Source organism: Bubalus bubalis, chromosome 10, assembly GCF_019923935.1.
Source record: "Bubalus bubalis isolate 160015118507 breed Murrah chromosome 10, NDDB_SH_1, whole genome shotgun sequence".
NCBI classification, from domain to species: domain Eukaryota; kingdom Metazoa; phylum Chordata; class Mammalia; order Artiodactyla; family Bovidae; genus Bubalus; species Bubalus bubalis.
In genome coordinates this window covers 67,526,190-67,541,969 of record NC_059166.1, presented here as the reverse complement: position 1 = coordinate 67,541,969, position 15,780 = coordinate 67,526,190, and the positions used below count along the sequence as shown (strand labels likewise).

At 40.5% G+C, this 15,780-nt stretch overlaps 1 long non-coding RNA gene across 1 annotated transcript; it reads right to left on the bottom strand.

Moving 5' to 3' along the window:
- Positions 1–435: 435 nt before the first annotated feature.
- LOC123327744 lies at positions 436–13,641 on the bottom strand. Its single transcript, XR_006542448.2, has 3 exons — positions 12,923–13,641; positions 11,075–11,147; positions 436–1,306 (listed from the first exon to the last, which is right to left on the bottom strand). It is a non-coding gene; the product is annotated as an uncharacterized LOC123327744 (long non-coding RNA).
- Between the last annotated feature and the right edge of the window lie 2,139 nt (positions 13,642–15,780).

Genomic DNA, 15,780 nt, shown 5'->3' with positions numbered 1-15,780 from the left:
TGTGCTGCAGTCCATGGTGTTGCAGAGTCTGTCACGACTGTCTGGATGTTAAAAAAGTGAGATTCAATTCTGGTTCTGCCACTTAGCTGCCCGATTGTGTAAACTTGAGCAAGTCACTTACCCTTTTGGTTCTGTATTCTGAATTGTTTGTCTTTGCTCTAGGAATGAATAACTCTACAAACTGTACCATGAATAACAACATTCAGCATATAATTAATGCCTTCAAAGGTCTATAGCACTGAACATAGTACATTAGTTTTGTTTGAGTTCCACTTTCAAATTCCTGTAGTCTAATATGACTGATAGACCAAGTGAATACAGAACAAATATTGAGTTAGATATAGAAAATCTATATCATATAGTTCAGATGGGGTATAAAGGTCCAAAAAAGAACATAATCAGTAGATAAAATGTTGTAGTTCTAACCAGAAGGGCTCACTGAAGACATACATTTTGAAAAACCTCCTGAGGGAAATGGCGACAGGAGTAAATGGAACAGGGGACAAAGTGGCCTCATAGTAGAAGGAGCTTCTTGAAGTGCCTAGACAGATTTTTTTACTGGAGAGGACACAAAACAGGTGTGAGTTGTTGACAGAATTTGCCATCACTTTTAAAAGCCTACTTAGGGAAACCAAGTATGAAAGAGTCCATATGTTCCTAAGATAAGACTATACTGATACACTGGAGCTGTTGCTGGATTCCAGTATCTTACCCCAGATAACAGGCACTTGAAGATGACCTGGCTAATAAGAACAAATGTAAAAGGGCAAACCTTACTCAGTCCCCAACTCCACACCACTAGTTCACATCAAGAGGAATAGCTCCTGGTTGGTATGGTCACTAGTGACCGCAAGGAGAGTTTCATGGATTGCTAGTAGCCTGTTAGTTGCATATAAGGAACAATTGGACAAAGCCATTGTCTTGGAATAAATTGCTTTTTCAGATGTTCTAAATATCTCAGTAAAGTATTCTGTGTAGATATTTACATCGGTCATTTAAGGAGTTCTGAAATATGGAGAGAAGACTGGACTGGATGTTAAAAGAAGTGAGATTCAATTCTGGTTCTGCCATTTAGCTGCCTAATTGTGTAAACTTGAGCAAATCACGTACCCTTTTGGTTCTGTGTTCTAAATTATTCATCTTTGCTCTAGGAATGAACAACTATACAACTCCATGGCTTACAACAATAGAAAATAAACAGTTTTTCATGTTCTTGTCATGTGAGAAGCTGGATCATATGCGTGTCTGTTTCCAGTGTCCTCTTCATTCCAGGCTGAAGAGGCTGTCTCTTCTAGGACATGTGAGTCTGTGGCAGAGGGAAAAGAATAGGGAGCTGGCAACATCACATGGTGACTTTTAAAGTTTCTGTTTGCCCATGGCATATGCAATGTTCCTTTTCATGCCAGCGGCCAAAGCACATGGTCAAACCCAATGTCAACGGAGTAGAGGTATATACTTCTGTACCAGGCCAATGCATGTTATATTGCAATGGGTGGAATTAATTAAACCTTTCATATGAAAGGGAAATGAATATTTGGAATCAGAGATACAGTCTATTTCAAGTTCTAATCATAATTTTATCACCACTTCCTGAATATGCAATACAATACTTTCTCTGATCTTCAGCTATTAAATGGGGGACTTAAATGATCTTCCATCCTTTCTGTTCTGAAGTTCTATGATTCTGGGAAACAGTCATTTCTATTTGCTATCATAGTGTGGCTAGAAGAAAGGAATGGTGCTTCTGGACTGTGATGATCTAAAGGCAGGTTTCTTCATTCTATCTCTTCTCCTGTGAGTGCCTAGGGTATGATGAATGACAAGTATAACTGGTTATACTTATCTGGGTGATCTCATTTCACTAGATGATAACTGGTGGAATTTGGATTAAAATTCAAAGTTATTGAGTTCTCTAAGCTCAAATGTTCTTGTATGTTTAGGTCTGAATTTCCCAAATTCATCTATCAATACAATATTTTTAAAAGTATAACATAGTGATACGACAGCAACTGGAGTTCATGAGAAATAGAGTTGAACTAACAGAAATCATAAAAGGGTCTCATGAAAAAAACTAATTTCAATTAGAAGCTATTAGCATTTAATCTATATGCAAATATACAATTGACATTGGGTAACATTAACAATACATGCTAAAATTATGAGATAACTAACATAGACTGGTAATAATAATGGATAACACAGTTTGAGCCCAGCTGCTGGGTAAGTATAGCTTGTGTAGCAGTGGCAGACCTCACATCACATGGACTGTGATATATCGGTTCACTTGGCTGACATTCTTGCCAAACTAAAAAGAAAAATTATCACAAAAAATAAAAAGGTAATACCTACATGTTTGACATTTCTCTTATATATGTTCTAGAGTAATTTGAGAGAAAATGCTGCTAATGCTGAGAAGGTTTTGTTTTGTTTTCTTCTGTGGAATGTCCATGAATATCTCACAGAATGAGGTTTTACTTTGTTGAAATATAAACTGAGGCATGTTAGAGATTTTAAGAGTTTATTTGAGCAAACACCCATTCAAAGTGGGCAGCTCCACATGGGAAGTGTTTAGGAACACTCCACAGACAGGAGCATGTGTTATTGGCCACTGCAGATGACCATGTATAATAGTCGGTCTCAGTGAATTCTGGCTCTGTGCCTGATGAAAACAGGTTTTTTTGCAGGGTGGGGGGGAGGTGAGCAGCAAGGAAATGAACCATCATTTAACATTTGCCCTCTCTTTTTGAAGATAAATTATAAAGTTGACTTTAGAGTTCACAGCTAATAGCCTGCAACATGTAGGTAGAATCAAAGGTGCAACACATTTATCCATATTCCTTCATTAGCATTGCTTAGCTTTAAAATATATATACATATATAACACATATGTATAAATATGTGTATATATACATATATATAATAGTAAAATAATTAAAAATTTTTTCCATCAGGATATATATGCTATAAAATCTGAGGAGAATTATTTATTTAGGAGGAGGAGAATTGTTTTTTTAGGTGTGTCAGGTCTTAGTTGTAGAACATGGAATGGTCCCCGCGGTGCACAGGTTTCTTTCTAGTTGTGGTGCATGGTCTCTGTGGCATCCAGGCTCAGTAGTTGGGCACACAAGCATAGTTACCCCGGGGCAAGTGGAATCTTAGTTCCCTGACCAGGGATCGAACCTGTGTCCCCATGTCCCCTGCATTGCAAGATGGATTCGTAACACTGGACGATGAGGGACGTCCTCAGAGAGAATTTTGGATCAACTTTTAACTAGAATTCTTTCCTTTTATCCAAATCATGGGCTTCATACTTGTGAACATTTCACTGAAATGTGATTAGGAAGAAAGCTAGATCTTGTTTGACATTATTCTAAAGGTTGATAAGATTTTTAAAAGGAATGTAATGTATTTATTTATTTTTGGCTGTGTTGGGTCTTCATTGTTGCACCAGGTTTTCTCTAGTTGTGGCGATGGAGGGCTACTGTCTAGGTGCAGTACGCAGACTTCTCACTGTGGTGGCTTTTCCTGTTGTGGAGCACGGGCTGTAAGTCTAGTGGGCTTCAGTGGTTGTGGCTCCCACTCTAGAACACAGGCTCAATAATTGTGATGCATGGGCTTAGTTGCTCTGAGGCATGTGGGATCTTCATGGATCAAGGATCTGAGCTCATGTCTGTAATACTGACAGGTGGATTCTTTACCCCTGAGACACCAGGAAAGTCCTAAAGATTGATAAGATTTTAAGCTTCTGCCAGGAATTGAGAATTGGTTGTCGATAGGCAAGTAGATGACCTCTAAGATGTTCTCCATCTCTCTGATATGACTTCTGATGTGCAGAGGTAGGAAATGTTATTTATAGGAGAAATGCTTGTGTAGTGTGACTTTTAAAAAAAAAAAGCAGCTTTATTTGACTATAATTTAGATTAATGAAATTCACATATTTTAAAGTATACTATTTAATGGTATTAATGTGTTTACACTAATACACTATGGCACAACCATCATCCTTGTTGAATTTAAAATATATTCTTCACCTCCAAAAGAAACCCAATATGCATAAGCAATCACTCCTCATTCTCCCCCATCCATATCCTTGACAACCACTTTGCTTCCTTCCTTCCTTCCTTTCTTTCTGTTGGCTGTGCCAAGAGGCTTGTGGGATCTTAGTTCCCAGGTCAGGGCTCAAACTCAGATTCTGGGCACTGAAAGCCCAGAGTGCTAATCACTGAACCACCAGGGAATTCCCAACCACTTATCTTTCTATCTCTCTGAAATGGCTATGGACTATGTAAATACTGACATAGGCATTTGTTTAATTATATATATACACGTACATATTTCATCTGTCTCTGTATATCAGACACACAAATACATACACACATATGCATACATATATGTACATTTATGTGTGGGTGTGTGCTAAGTTACTTCAGTCGTGTCTGAGTCTTTGTGACCCTATGGACTGTAGTCTGCCCGTGCTTCTCTGTCCATGGGATTTTCCAGGCAAGAATACTAGAGTGGGTTGCCATGCCCTCCTCTAGGGTATCTTCATGACCCACGGATCGAAACTGCATCTTTTATGTCTCCTGCATAGGAGGAGGCAGGTTCTTTACCACTAGCACTACCTGGGAAGCCCATATACATTTATATATATGTACAAAAACTTGCCAAAGAATGTTCAAGCTACTGCACAGTTGCACTCATCTCACACAGTAGCAAAGTAATACTCAAACTTCTCCAAGCCAGGCTTCAACAGTATTTGAACCTTGGACTTCCAGACGTTCAAGCTGGATTTAGAAAAGGTAGAGGAACCAGAGATCAAATTGCCAACATCCGTTGGATCATAGAAAAAGCAAGAGAATTCCAGAAAAACATCTGCTTTATTGATTATGCCAAAGCCTTTGACTGTGTAGATCACAACAAACTGTGCAAAATTATTCAAGAGATGGGAATAACAGACCACTTGACCTGCCTCCTGAGAAATCTGTATGCAGGTTAAGAAGCAACAGTTAGAAATGGACATGCAGCAACAGACTGGTTCCAAATTGGGAAAGGAATATATCAAGGTTGTCACCCTGGTTATTTAACTACTATGCAGAGTACATTATGTGAAATGCCAGGCTGGATGAAGCACAAGCTGGAGTGCTTTAGCACAAGCTGGAATCAAGCTTGCTGGGAGAAATATCAATAACCTCAGATATGCAGATGACATTACCCTTATGGGGGAAAGTAAAGAGGAACTAAAGAGTCTCTTGATGAAAGTGAAAGAGGAGAGTGAAAAAGCTGTCTTAAAACTCAACATTCAAAAAACTAAGATCATGTCATCCTGTCCCAATACTTCATGGCAAATAGATGGGGAAACAATGGAAACAGTGACAAACTATTTTCTTGGGCTCCAAAATCATTGCAGATGGTGACTGCAGCCACAAAATTAAAAGACACTTGCTCCTTGGAAGAAAGTTTATGATCAACCTAGACAGCATATTAAAAAGCAGAGACATTACTTTGCCAATGAAGGTCTGTCTAGTCAAAGCTATGGTTTTTCCAGTGGTCATGTATGGATGTGAGAGTTGGACTATAAAGAAAGCTGAGTGCTGAAGAACTGATGCTTTTGAACTGTGGTGTTGGAGAAGACTCTTGAGAGTCCCTTGGACTGAAAAGTGATTAAACCGGTCAGTCCTAAAGGAAATCAGTCCTGTTCATTGGAAGGATTGATCCAGAAGCTAAAACTCCAATACTTTGGCCACCTGATAGGAAGAACTGACTCAGTGGAAAAGACCCTGATTCCGGGGAAGATTGAAGGCAGGAGGAGAAGGGGATGGTAGAGGATGAGAAGGTTGGATGGCATCACTGACTCAATGGACATGAGTTTGAGCAAGCTCCAGGAGTTGGTGATGGACAGGGAAGCCTGGTGTGCTACAGTTCATGAAGTTGCAAAGAGTCAGACATGACTGAGTGACTGAACTGAACAAAGACTTTTATGAAATGAACTCTTTCAGATTGTAAAAATGGAGACACAATCAGGCATTCATGTGCATTCAAGTGTTAGAGAAAGCATCAGATCCCATTGGTTAAGGCTGCTGCTGCTGCTAAGTCGCTTCAGTCGTGTCCAACTCTGTGTGACCCCATAGACGGCAGCCCACCAGGCTCCCTGTCCCTGGTATTCTCCAGGCAAGAACACTGGAGTGGGTTGCCATTTCCTTCTCCAATGCATGAAAGTGAAAAGTGAAAGTGAAGTCACTCAGTCGTGTCCAACTCCTAGTGACCCCATGGACTGCAGCCCACCAGGCCCCTCCATCCATGGGATTTTCCAGGCAAGAGTACTGGAGTGGGGTGCCATTGCCTTCTCCGATGGGTTAAGGGCTCAGTCCTCTAAGACTTCCCCTTCCTGCCCCTGTCCCAATGTACACACTACAGACTGCTATAGCAAGTCCAGGTTGTCACTGGTGATTCTGATCCATGGGCTATGGAGGGAACAGAGGGCAGGGCACAACCCTCAAAAGAATGACATTGCCGTGGAGGATATGACAAAAACTGGTTAGAACCAGTTAGGCCCAAGATGGTGGAAGATTTGACTTCCAGTAGACCTTGAGCCTCATAATGTGTGTGTTAGTTGCTCAGTCATGTCCAACTCTCTGCAACCCCATGGACTATAGCCTGCCAGGTTTCTCTGTCCATGAAATTCTCCAGGCAAGAATACTAGAGTGGGTTGCCATTTCCTTCCCTGGGGGATATTTCCAACCCAGGGATTGAACCCAGGTCTCCTGCATTGCAGGCAGATGCTTTACCATCTGAGCTACTAGGGAAGCCCAAGCCTCATTATATAATCCTTGTAATACATTTTCATATGCCAAGTGACATACCCACAAATGCCATGACAGTTTGACTGACCACAAAAAGCCAAAAAATGGACAGTGGCCCAATTCCTGGAAATCCCCACGCCTTCCCCTGAAGTTAGTTGGAATAACCCTCACACTTGTTCGCCTATGAAATTACTCAGCCCATAAAAACTAACCACCCAATATTTCAGGAATCATTTCACTTTTTGAGATGGACCACATTCTGTCTATGGAATATGTATTTTTCAGGGCCTCTTGCCTTCTGAGATGGTTCAAACTCATGGTCTATGGAGTGTATATATCTCTCAGTAAATCTGCTTCTTACCCTTGAAACTGAGCTTCATTAAGTCCTGAGACCAGATGTGTGATTTCAATTAAAAAACCATGGGTTCAAGACCCAGTCTGAGTTTTGGCTGGATTTGAATCCCATCTGATGTGGGATTTCTGATTGTGTGGTTTCAGCTATAGATAAGAGGTTCCCACAACTCCTTTTTTGGGATCCATTAATTTGCTAGAATGGCTCAGAGAACTCAGAGCAACATTTTACTTACAGATCAATCTGATTATTATAAAATGATGTGACTCAAAAATGGACAGATGGAAGAGATGCATAGGGCAAGGTATGTGATCGGGAATGCAGAACTCCCATGCCCTCTCTGAATGGACCACTCTCCCAAAATCTCCATGTATTCATCAATGCAGAAGCTCTCCAAACCCTATGCTTTTAGAGACTTTTTGTTTTAAATATTTATTTTTTAATTTTGTCATGCCAGGCTTTTAGTTGCAGCACACAGCATCTTTGGTCTTCGTTTCAGCATTTTAGTTGTAGCATATGTATTCCTATTTGCCCCCTGTGGGATCTAGTTCCCCGACCTGCTTTGGGAGCATTGAGTCTTAGCCACTAGACACTAGGGAAGTCCTTCGGATTATAGTCTTTGCAGCCAAAGATGGAGAAGCTCTGTACAGTCAGTAAAAACAAGACCAGGAGCTGACTGTGGCTCAGATCATGAACTCCTTATTGCCAAATTCAGACTTAAATTGAAGAAAGTAGGGAAAACCACTAGACCATTCAGGTATGACCTAAATCAAATCCCTTATGATTATACAGTGGAAGTTAGAAATAGATTTAAGGGCCTAGATCTGATAGAGTGCTTGATGAACTATGGACGGAGGTTCGTGACATTGTACAGGAGACAGGGATCAAGACCATCCCCATGGAAAAGAAATGCAAAAAAGCAAAATGGCTGTCTGAGGAGGCCTTACAAATAGCTGTGAAAAGAAGAGAAGTGAAAAGCAAAGGAGAAGAGAAAAGATATAAGCATCTGAATGCAGAGTTCCAAAGAATAGCAAGGAGAGATAAGAAAGCCTTTTTCAGCTATCAGTGCAAAGAAATAGAGGAAAATGACAGAATGGGAAAGACTAGAGATCTCTCCAAGAAAATTAGAGATACCAGGGGAACATTTGATGCAAAGATGGGCTCGATAAAGGACAGAAATGGTATGGACCTAACAGAAGCAGAAGATATTAAGAAGAGGTGGCAAGAATACACAGAAGAACTGTACAAAAAAGATCTTCATGACCCAGATAATCACGATAGTGTGATCACTCACCTAGAGCCAGACATCCTAGAATGTGAAGTCAAGTGGGCCTTAGAAAGCATCACTATGAGCAAAGATAGTGGAAGTGATGGAATTCCAGTTGAGCTATTCCAAATCCTGAAAGCTGATGCTGTGAAAGTGCTGCACTCAATATGCCAGCCAATTTGGAAAACTCAGCAGTGGCCACAGGACTGGAAAAGGTCAGTTTTCATCCCAATCCCAAAGAAAGGCAATGCCAAAGAATGCTCAAACTACCACACAATTGCACTCATCTCACACGCTAGTAAAGTAATGCTCCAAATTCTCCAAGCCAGGCTTCAGCAATATGTGAACCGTGAACTTCTGGATGTGCAAGCTGGTTTTAGAAAAGGCAGAGGAACCAGAGATCAAATCACCAACATCCACTGGATCATTGAAAAAGCAAGAGAGTTCCAGAAAAATATCTATTTCTGCTTTATTGACTACGTCAAAGCCTTTTCCACAATAAACTGTGGAAAATTCTTCAAGAGATGGGAATACCAAACCACCTGACCTGCCTCTTGAGAAACCTATATGCAGGTCAGGAAGCAACAGTTAGAACTGGACATGGAACAACAGACTGGTTCCAAATAGGAAAAGGAGTATGTCAAGGCTGTATATTGTCACCCTACTCACTTAACTTATATGCAGAGTACATCATGAGAAACTCTGGGCTGGAAGATGCACAAGCTAGAGTCAAGATTGCCAGGAGAAATATCAATAACCTCAGATATGCAGAAGACACCACCCTTATGGCAGAAAGTGAAGAGGAACTAAAAAGCCTCTTGATGAAAGTGAAAGAGGAGAGTGAAAACGTTGGCTTAAAGCTCAACATTCAGAAAATGAAGATCATGGCATCTGATCCCATCACTTCATGGCAAATAGATGGGGAAACAGTGGAAACACTGGCAGACTTTATTTTTTTAGGCTCCAAAATCACTGCAGATGGTGACTGCAGCCATGAAATTAAAAGACGCTTACTCCTTGGAAGGAAAGTTATGACCAACCTAGACAGCATATTCAAAGGCAGAGACATTACTTTGCCAACAAAGGTTCGTCTAGTCAAGGCTATGGTTTTTCCAGTGGTCATGTATGGCTGGGAGAGTTGAACTGTGAAGAAAGCTGAGCGCTGAAGAATGGATGCTTTTGAACTGTGGTGTTAGAGAAGACTCTTGAGAGTCCCCTGGACTGCAAGGAGATCCAAACAGTCCATCCTAAAGGAGACCAGTCCTGGGTGATCATTGGAAGTACTGATGCTAAAGCTGAAACTCCAATACTTTGGCCACCTCATACGAAGAGTTGATTCATTGAAAAGACTCTGATGGTGGGAGGGATTGGGGGCAGGAGGAGAAGGGGATGACAGAGGATGAGATGGCTGGATGGCATCACCGACTCGATGCACATGAGTTTGAGTAAACTCCGAGAGTTGGTGATGGACAGGGAGGCCTGGCCTGCTGCGATTCATGGGGTCGCAAAGAGTCGGACACAACTGAGCGACTGAACTGAACATAAACTCAATTGTTGGTGAAAGAAGTCTGTTCAGTGGCACCCCACTCCAGTACTCTTGCCTGGAAAATTCCATGGACGGAGGAGCCTGGTAGGCTGCAGTCCGTGGGGTCGCTAAGAGTCGGACACGACTGAGCGACTTCACTTTCACTTTTCACTTTCATGCATTGGAGAAGGAAATGGCAACCCACTCCAGTGTTCTTGCCTAGAGAATCCCAGGGACCGGGAAGCTTGGTGGGCTGCCGTCTCTGGGGTTGCACAGAGTTGGACACGACTGAAGCGACTTAGCAATAGCAGGAATATAAAGGTCTGTTAACTACTCTTATCACTTAGGAAATTCCAGGAGTTTCAGGAGTTCTGTGCCGGAATAGGGGATGAAAACCAAATGTATTTATTATAGAAAAGAATATTACCGCCATGGAACCAGCCCTCCTGAGTTTGAATGTTTGTCAAGTCACTTAATAGCTTTGCTCGGGTGTTTCCCCATTTTTAAAATAAAGACAATAATAGAACACACACTGTAGGAATGATGGGAAGGTTAGACAGAAGGACAAACATGGAGAACAGAGAACATTGCCTGATATGCTGTGTTATTTAGATATTAACTCTTAATACTGAGCTTTTTTCCTTTTGAACTTTTTATTGGTGTATAGCTGATTAACAATGTTGTGATGGTTTCAGGTGAACAGTGAAAGGGCTCAGCCGTACATATTTATTGAGCTTTTAATATATCTCTGCTGACTCAATTATTTGATCATTTTTTGAAATTGCTCAGTCGTGTCTGACTCTCTGCGACACCATGGACTGTCGCCTACCAGGCTCCTAAGGCAACAGTCATAGAGTTTTTCAGGCAAGAGTACTGGAGTGGGTTGCCATTTCCTTCTCCAGGGGATCTTCCCTGCTCAGAGATTGAACCTGGGTCTCCCACATTGCAGGCAGACGCTTTACCATCTGAGCCACAGGGAAGCCCTTTAATATATCTCTGATGACTCAATTATTTGATCACTTTTTGAAAGTGACTATCTGTTAGTAGTTTACACAACAGGGTGACTCAGCTTAATTTCAGTGAGCCACAGCTTCTCTCTACTCCACTCCCTACATCACGAGTTGTATTACCTTTTCTGTGGTTTTCTCTGGGCTTCCTCATCACTCCACCAGTCACCAACGCTTACGTTGTAAGGGTTTCAGCCTATAATAGAAAATATGACAGATTTGACAAATCCTAATAGAGCAGAGGGCTTCCCTGGTGGCTCAGATGGTGAAGAATCTGTCTGCAATGTAGGAGACCTGGGTCAGGAAGATCTCCTGGAGAAAGCAATGGCAACCCACTCCAGTATTCTTGCCTGGAGAATCCCATGGACAGGGGAGCCTGGCGGGCTACAGTTCATAGGGTCGCAAAGAGTCAGACACAACTGAAGTGACTTAGCACATATGCAGTAGAACAGAGAGTATCCATGTTGAGCACAATGTCAACCCTAGTACTGAATCAGGTTATGGAAGCAGAGCCACGTGACAGAGAGCCTGGCTCTACACACACACACACAGCCACACCCATCCACCCCCCCAACCCAACACACACCCCTGGGGCTTCGGAAAAGAGGGAAATATAATTTTCCGGCACCTTTCAAGGAATATCACCTACATTGTTGTTGTGACATGGGAAGATACTAATATTTACTATATTAAGTGAGAAAGGATACAAGTTTATACAACAATTAAAACAATGGGGGAAATTAGAAGAAAACATACAACTTAAAAAATATATTTTGGTTTAGTGAGTTAATGCTATCTCTCTTTTTTTTTTTTGGCCACACTGAGCGGCTTTCAGGATCTCAGTTCCACAACCAGGGATTGAACTTGGACCCTTGGCTGTGAAAGCACAGGATCCTAAACACTGAGCCACCAGGGAACTCCCTAGTTTTCCTTTCTAACCTTTAATATAATCAAATTCTATCTCCTGTGCTGACAGTACTTTATATAATATACCTTATAAGTAGTGAGTCTAAATGAAAGTATTTTTTTTTTAAGAATAACTTTGTTTTATTATCATGATTTGTGAAAGAAAAAACAGGATAGATAGTTCAAGAAAGGACACCGACAGTGCCCTGTTTTAGGTCTCAAATTTCTTCTTTTTGATGGGTGGTGGGACCTGATGTCATTAAGGGGCCATTCTGCTGCCACCAGTGTTCTTTCATCCTAAAGATCTATAAACAGTAGAGGCTTATATATCAGAAATTTGAAAAGCATGAGCTGTGATACATTCTTCAAAATGCAACCCTTTCTCCATCTAAGGAGATGCACAAGAAAAGCAGAATGGCAGTTAACTGCTTAAGAGAATTGAGTTGCGGATTTTATAATGGAGAAAGAAAAAAAGATTTCAAATCAGATTTCTCATGTTGTCCAGTCCCTCTTTTCATAACTGACACAATTATATAGTCCTCACCATGTTTATTTTCATCATCATGGAGACCATGTAAAGTCCTTGGTTCCACCTGCTTGTTCTGGACGTGCTGACTCTTCAAAACAGAGTTTTTTTTTTTTTTTTTTAATCTTTCTACTTGGAGGAATCTATGACATATGGCTCTCAGTTTGTTTTCCAGCTGTTTTCTGTTAACCTTGACTCTGAGAATTTCTTCCCCAAAATAATTTATGTATCAAGGCAGGATGTAGGTCAGGGGGAAGTTGTCCTTTGAATGTGAAGGTGCTGAGGCACAGAGCATGAAAAGAGAACACGATTATTCTAGCAAATTATACATGGGTGACTTCGACTTTCAGTTCTTTCTCTCTCTCACATAGTTTTCCTTCTCTTTCCTCTTTTGCCTTTATCAAACTTATAGATACACCGTGTTTTGCCCCCATCTGAATAACTTTTGTTTCTGGAGTGAATCTTAACCTCTCTGAGCAGCACCCCTTTTAAAGCCACAAGATCACAGGAGCAATTAATTAAAAACAGCAGGCTCTTACCTGATGTCTTCAGGATGACTTTTAATTACACAAAATGCTCTACTTTTCCCAGTGAGGATGCTCTGTAATCCAGCACATGGTTTTCCCCCACTGCCTTTGCAGACAAACTCTGTGTCCAGCAGGACTGTTGCTGCCTGCCAGCCCAAATCCTTTCTTTGTGACAAAGCCTGCCATTGTGTCCCCCATGCAGCCCCACTGATCTTTCCCAAAGGGCCTTTAAGAACATGTGCACACTTATTTCCATTCCCTGATGTGCTGGACGCGATAATAGAGAACCATGGTAACTTGCCTGGACTCACTGTCTAGTGTTCTCTGAAAGAGAACTGGCATATCTGGCAGCTGGACGTGTGTGTGTGTGTGTGTGTGTGTGTGTGTCTAGTTAGGGGAGGGCAATCTCTGGTGCTTTTGTTGGAGGGTGAGGAGGGAATAAAGAGCTTCAAAGTGTGACAAGGTGTCAGTGTCCTCCTAACTCAGCTGTTCAGGGGCCTAATCCAAGCCCACAACTGGATGTCTAAGGGATTGAAGGAGAATGTTCCTCCTGGCTAATTTCCAACTGTTTCCAAATGCACTTGATAAAGTTCCATGTGATTTTTTTTTTTAAAGTCGCACCTGCTCTAGCAATCCCAAAGCAACTCCCCCAAACCACCCCCCCCCCCCCGCATTATACTGTACATCTGTTATTTTCCTGACATGGAAGCTAGCATAACAATTAGATTCATTACTTGCCCAATAAATTGATTCCAGCTAAGCTTAAAAGACCTCAGTGTATTCTTTGAGCATTTACTCAGTGAGAGAACACATTTTAAAATCCTGTCTAAAAAGACTTTTTCGAGTTAGACCAGTAACATGTCATTCATATAAGCTTGTTTCATTTCAAGGTGGTGATGAGATGAAATTAGAAGGCCTGAATGATGGGTAAGAAAATGAGAGGTGGCTGGGAATCATTTTCACTTTCTTTTAAGCTAAAGCAATTTTGGGAAGGTCCTTAAGAAAATTCTAAATTTTCCGCCTGCAGAACAGTTTTTAACAAATGAAGACCCTGATGGTGTGACAGTTGCTTTTTTTTTTTTCTCTTCGCTTCTTTCCAAAGATAAAAATAAAGAGAAGGTTCTTCTCTAGAACTAATTTTTTTCAGAATTAAAAAACATATACTTGGGACTTCTCTGGTGGTTCCGTGGCTAAGACTCCACGTTCCCAATGCAGGGGGCCTGGGTTTGATCCCTGGTCAGGGAACTAGGATCCACGTGTTGAAACTAAAGCTCCTGCATGCCACAGCTAAGACCTGACACAAATATAATAATTAAATAAAAAACATACTTTATTTGGATAGGGCAGAGATGAGGAGGAAGGAAGGTAATGTGTAAGTAATTTGGTTCAGCCCTAGACAATATCTCTGTGACTGTGTGGTGTACAGTAAAGTTTCACCAAACAGAACATCTTCTGAGAGAAAGAGATTAAATAAACTGGCTGATCCAAGGGACACATACAGACTGAAAGTGAAGGGCTGGAAAAAGATATTTCATGCAAATGGAGACCAAAAGAAAGCAGGAGTAGCAATACTCATATCAAATAAAATAGACTGAAATAAATGCCATGAAAAGAGACAAAGAAGGACACTACATAATGATCAAAGGATCAATCCAAGAAGAAGATATAACAATTATAAATATATATGCGCCCAACATAGGAGCACTGCAATATGTAAGGCAAATGCTAACAAGTATGAAAGGGGAAATTAATAGTAACACAATAATAATGGGAGACTTTGATACCCCATTCACACCTATGGATAGACCAACCAAACAGAAAATTAACAAGGAAGCACAAACTTTAACTGATACAATGGACCAGTTAGACCTAATTGATATCTGTAGGACATTTCACCCCAAAACAATGAATTTCACCTTTTTTCTTAAGTGCCTACAGAACGTTCTTCAGGATAGATCACATCCTGGGCCATAAATCTAGCCTTGGTAAATTCAAAAAAATTGAAATCATTTCAAGCATCTTTTCTGATCACAATGTGGTAAGATTAGATGTCAACTACAGGGGGAAAAAAACTATTAAAAATATAAGCATATGGAGGTTAAATACGCTTCTGAATAACCAACAAATCACAGAAGAAATCAAAAAATAAATAAAAATATGCATAGAAACGAATGAAAATGAAAACACAACAACCCAAAACCTATGGGATTCAGTAAAAGCAGTGCTAAAGGGAAGGTTCATAGCAATACAAGCTTACCTCAAGAAACAAGAGAAAAATCAAATAAATAACCTAACTGTACACCAAAAGCAACTAGAAAAAGAAGAAATGAAGAACCCAAGGGTTAGTAGAAGGAAAGAAATAATAAAAATTAGGGCAAAAATAAATGAAAAAGAAAGGAGACTAGCAAAAATCAACAAAACTAAAAGCCGGTTCTTTGATAAGATAAATAAAATACACAAACCATTAGCCAGACTCATCAAGAAAAAAAGAAGACTCAAATCAACAAAATTAGAAATGAAAATGGAGAAATCACAACAGACAACACAGAAATACAAAGGATCATAAGAGACTACTATCAGCAACTATATGTCAATAAAATGGACAAATTGGAAGAAATGGATGAATTCTTATAAAAATATAACCTTCCAAAACTGAACCAGGAAGAAATAGAAAATCTTAACAGACCCATCACAAGCATGGAAATCAAAACTGTAATCAAAAATCTTCCAACAAACAAAAGCTCAGGACCAGATGGCTTCACAGGTGAATTCTACCAAAAATTCAGAGGAGCTAACACCTATCCTACTCAAACTCTTCCAGAAAATTGCAGAGGAAGGTAAACTGCCAAACTCATTCTATGAGGTCACCA